The sequence below is a fragment of the Amaranthus tricolor genome, chromosome 11, assembly GCF_026212465.1.
Source record: "Amaranthus tricolor cultivar Red isolate AtriRed21 chromosome 11, ASM2621246v1, whole genome shotgun sequence".
Taxonomy (NCBI): Eukaryota; Viridiplantae; Streptophyta; class Magnoliopsida; order Caryophyllales; family Amaranthaceae; genus Amaranthus; species Amaranthus tricolor.
This window is the reverse complement of record NC_080057.1, coordinates 22,951,647-22,957,277: the sequence shown is the minus strand read 5'-3', so window position 1 is coordinate 22,957,277 and position 5,631 is coordinate 22,951,647. Positions and strand designations below refer to the sequence as shown.

The window sequence follows — 5,631 nt, the reverse complement described above, 5'->3', positions numbered from 1 at the left end:
GACCAAGACTTGGACAAAGCAATTATCAAAACAATGCTAATGGTAGCAGGTTTGATCACTGGGCTAAAAGTCTCATCACAGTCAATGCCTTCTCGTTGAGACTTACCATCACCAACTGGACGCGCCTTACAGCGCTTAAAAGAACCTTCAGTCTTGGTTTTGACCTGAAAAATCCACAAAGAACGAATCACATTAGCATTAGGGGGCCGAGGGACAAGATCTCAAGTATTATTCTCAATCAAAGCATCATACTCCTCTTTCATGGCCTGTTTTCATTTCGGTCACAGAGGGCATGTATGGTTTGGGAAGTGGGTAAAAGGAAACGGAAAGTGCTTGAGAAGTATTTTTGGGGTTGTGCTTAAAAATTCCATGCTTACTACGCGTAACCACGCCGGGAGGGGATGGAGGAGGGGGAGAGGATGAAGATACGGATGGGCTGAAAAGGTGGGGTGCTGGACCGTGTGATGTAGGAATGTTTTGAGATGAGAAGAAGGAGTTTGTTGATGGGGGGATGATGTTGGCCCATTAGGGAGGTGAGGCCTAGTAGGAGATGGGTTTGGGTTAGGTGATGGGATGTTGCTGCTGGGTTGAGAATGGTGGAGAAAGAAATAAGGGTTGGGATCATCTAAAAATTCGTACTCGTGAAGAGTACGTTTGGAGTCTTGGAAAAAAGAAAAAACCGTTTCATCAAAAATCATATGACGAGAAATAAGAATCTTACGAGATGCGATATCATAGCACTTGTAACCTCTATGTGATGATGGATAGCCTAAAAAGACACATGGAGAAGATCGAGGTTGGAGTTTGTGAATTTTAGTGGAAGAAATTAAAGGAAAACATAAACACCCAAAACCCGGAGATGGTTATAAAAAAGAGTTTTGTGATAAAGAAAGTGAGTGGGAGTGAGATGACCAAGTAATTTAGACGGAAGAATATTAAGGAGATAGGTTGCGGTATTTAAGGTGTAGGGCCAAAAATACGGAGGAAGAGAAGCATAACACAAAAGGGTACGAATAATATTATTGATGGAACGAATCTTTCTCTTGGACTTGCCATTTTGAGAAGAAGTTTGAGGACAAGAAAAACAAAGAATAATACCCCGAGAAACACAAAATTGGTGAAAAAGTTTACTATCAAATTCACCCCCATGATCACATTGAAAGGATTTGATTTGTAGCTCTAATTGGGTATTAACATAAGTATTAAAATTGGCAAAAATTTCATAAACTTGAAATTTACGAAATAAAGGAAATGTCCACAAAAAATTAGTATAATTATCAAGAAAAAGAAAATAGTATTTGTACCCAAATGGGCTTGAAACAGGAGAAGTCCATAAATCACTATGTATTTTTTCAAAGGGACGAGAACTGACAGACATAAAAGTACGAAAAGGAAGGCCAACATGTTTTCCTAAAGGACAAGAACGACAAACAAAATTAGGATTTTTATTACATTTGATTAAACGAGGTAATACAAGGTATCTAAATTAGTTTTGCCCGGGTGCCCCAAACGAGAGTGCCAGGTGCTAGAAGAGGAAGCTGATGACGGGGATGAGAAAGAGGTAGCTCCATTTGTCGAAATGAAAGGATAGAGATCACCAGTGCTATTAGACCGCATAATTATGTTCTCCGTGTCCAATTCTTTCACGAAAAATCCAAAAGGATCAAATTCAACAGAGACCATATTATCATTAGTAAATTTTTGAACGGAAATGAGATTTTAAATGAGCTTAGGGGCATGGAGGACATTTTTGAGAGTTAAAGGTTGACTGGGGGAAGGAAGAGAAACATGTCCCTGACTGTGAACCGGAATCATATGACCATTACCAGCAATAATTGCATTATTAAAACGATGCTCAAAGGACAATAATTCAAGAGAGTACCTTAAGGATGTGACATATGAGATGTCGCACTGGTATCCATATAATATTGTTCATCCGGAGAAGATAAAGAAAGATTGTGCATGGCGTGATCAATGCCTGTAGGACAATAACCCAAAAAAGAACTAGACCCAGTACAAAAATTTTGGGTCGGATGTGGGCCTAGAACTCCAGGCGCACCATAGGAAGATGAATAAGGCTTTTGTTTAGTCCAATTGTATGTAGAAAATGGACAAGGGGAAGCCATGAAAGAAAGAAAGAAGAAGAAAGAAGGAGGTGGAAGACAAAGGTTTTGAAGAATCAAAAACCTAGACTACTGATACCATGTTGAAAATGATTTTCCTTGCCATCCATTTCATGAATTGATGAATATTTACAAAAGGTAATCTCTAGTTTTAGAAGACTAAATAACTACAAAATAATTACCAAATCAAAAGATTTACAAAATATACAAGATATTATTTTATTCAAAGATATTATATTCTAATAGATATCTCCATGTTCAAAAGCAGGAACTTAACCAAACGGCTGCAAAATTACATCACGGAATCAGTATACCGATTACAATCATTTCAATTATTAGGTGAATCACGTTAATTTCTTGTATTTTTAATTTAGCCGTAATTATTAGTTTTAAATTTGAATTTTTGATTTAAAATTTTCTCTAATTAAACTGAAAGCTCTAATCATTAATTTTGATAAGATCAAATTACACAAGATTTACAATCAAACAGAACAATTTAAGAGTACTAAATTTCAGTCATCAAACTAACTAAGAACATAATTAGTAGTCCGTCCGCCCTATTAAATTAACAATAATTAAATTTATTATGCGAGAGCTTTTTAAAAGATTTGTGGTAAACTTAATAGAATACAAAGCTTAACAGTCAAAAACTCAAATCATCTATGAATAAAATTAGTTCGTGGGGACCGTCGGTCCCAACTTCCATTAAATTTGCAATATTTCAATTTCATGTGTGACAAGGATTTTTTAAAAGTTTAAAGCAAACTCAATGGAACATAAAACAGTCAAAAACTCAAATTAGTGATCAAACAATAAAAGAAATTAATTTAAAAAAAAGGAAATACATACATTGAGTGAAAGAAACGGGGGCTCCTTATGAACACCAGATTTCATGTGCTCATTTACCGTATCTCTTCATATTTTTTGTTTGTTAGAGCGAAGATTGTTAGATTATATTAAATATTTTGAATTTATTTAAATTTTTAATTGAGTTGATTCTTTTATCATGATATTAGAATCTAACGTGTTAAGAAATTACAAGTTCGAATTTCAATTATCCCTCATTTAAAGTGAAAGATATTGTGTGAAAGGACTTATTAGAGTATATAACTATCATAGGCCTCAATCGTTATTTTAAGTTTTTGGTTGAATTAATTCTTTGACAAAGATGATAATTAGGTGACAATCGAATTTAAGACTTTTTTCTATAAAAAATTGTAATTGTTTTTAACTAAAATGAATATAATTCACAACTTTTTTTTTTTTTAATATAAGGCGTTTGGGGTTAGAAAAAGAATATAATGGTGTTATTTTTGTTTTATTTGATAAAAGTAGGTATATTGTAATTGTGTTGGGTCATTTTAGAATGAATTGCTTTCGATTTAATTAAATTTCGAGTTAAGGATTTAAAATTACTTTATTGTACTCTCTCCATTCCTTAATTAACTTAGTAAGTATGGGTTGACTTTCACTAATTATGCTTAGAACTATACCTACCCCTTTACTCCATTCACTCACCTACCCTCCAAACATTTAATATTAACAAAATCAACCGGTCACTTTCATTTGTATTTTTAATTAGTGTTTTGAGAGACTGTCTTTTTGAAAGATACATTTCAAGTCCAGCTTATTAAAGATTAATGCTTTACTTATCTTATTTATAATGTCTATTTACATTATTTTTAATGCTACTTACTGTATCCTTAATGTCTACTTTTAATATTTTAAATGTTTACTTACATCATTCTTAATACATACTTACAATATTTTACAAAATATATAATGGCCCGGCCTAATTAAAAATAGTCTCTTAAAGAAACCGTTTCTCACAAGAATTTGTGTTGTATTTTTCCCATTTTCTCTATCCAAAAGGTAAACTCAAAAAATTAAGTTGATGAAAAATTAAATTTCAAAATTTCTTCTTCTAATTTCTTTAAAATATTGAGACGATTATTTAATAAACCATTAATCAAATTCACTATTTATTTAAACAATTGAAAAATAATAAAACCGTATCATCTTACATCAATGCATAAAGAAAAAAATTTGATTCAGCTCGTCTTGTATGAGATCGTCTTATGATGAAACGACCTCAAAATAAAAAGCACATAAATTAAAAGTATTTAACCTAAATATGAGATATATGTCACGGTCTCACCGCGTGAATTTGTAAATTTAATTTGGCACAAAGTAGGAACTTATTTGACATTATCATGAGAAAAGCTCCCAATTAAAGCAGGTTTAAAAACAAATAACAGGTCAAAAGGCAGAACTAGGAATCTTTTTTATTGGTCTTAATATTCTCAATTATAGTGGTTTCAAAATTTTATTATTACTTCTATGAATTTTTTTTTTTTTTTAAATTAGTCTATTCCAAAAGGTGATATAATATTGACAAAATAGCACAATAATTATACCCTGCTCCCCGTTTTATATGGAATAACAATTAGATTTTATGTTATGGAGTATATAAACACAAGATGAAAATGCTTTAATTTATTTATTCGGATTATAATGATTGAGTAATATGCTTTTATTACTCCAATCAACTAAACATTTGTTGATTTTGTCAAAGGAAAAAAATTAACTAAACATTAACAATAATTAAAGGAAAAAATATTGTACAAATTTCAACTTATGAGCATACCCACTCCATTTCACAATATGGATTACATTTGATATTTTGTACGGTAATTAATAAAATTAATTTGTGAGATATTTAAATTTTTATATTGAAATTAGAAATTAGAGCTAAACTTTAGTACAAAGTTTATTTATTTTTCATTTTGTTACTTGGATAAGCAATAAACAAAGGATTTTTATTCTTGCAATCCTCTTGTAAATTGATAGACCAATAAAATTGTTTTATTAATTTTATCAACCAACTAGAAAAACATTTCATATAGAAAAAAAAATTATGACTGAATACGAGTTGGATAAGTAATAAACAAAAAACTTTTAATATTCTTACAATTTTTCATTAAAGTGATGGACCAATAAAATTGTTTTATTCATATTCTCAATTCCAAATAGAAAGGCATTTCATATAATATGTTACCAACATTCTGAAATGGAGGAATAAGTTTTATAGTTATGTATCAGAAAAGTTTTAACATTTTATTGTGAGTTATATGGAATATAAAAGACAAATGGACAAAAAATAGAATAATATGCAAAGTAAAATCTCACAATAGGTTTTGTGACATGATTAATTTTACAAAACATGTTCGGAAATTATGAACTAATAATTACATGTATACGTGACTAATTAATTTTAGCAGTCTTTTGGGATTGCGCATCTTATATATGCCTAGAACCAAGCCTGAACCAAACCCGATTAAATTGAACTTTTTGAGAGGTTAATAAGACTACCACCATATCTTCAATCAAAATTAAAGGCATCTGCCAATCGCAATCGACACATATTTGTTGGAAATCAGGAAAAAAAAGCATGATTCCATGAGAGCACAATAATCCAAATGTTCAGGTAAAATTAATATTTATTAAA

The 5,631-nt window shown here is 31.0% G+C and overlaps 1 protein-coding gene across 1 annotated transcript in view; it reads right to left on the bottom strand.

Moving 5' to 3' along the window:
- Positions 1-5,605: 5,605 nt before the first annotated feature.
- The window catches only part of LOC130827443 (glutathione S-transferase-like), a 2,234-nt gene continuing 2,208 nt past the window's right edge, over positions 5,606-5,631 (bottom strand). The window contains exon 3 of the mRNA XM_057693163.1: positions 5,606-5,631. This exon is cut by the window's right edge and continues 591 nt beyond it. The gene's annotated coding sequence lies outside the window, so the exon portion shown is untranslated.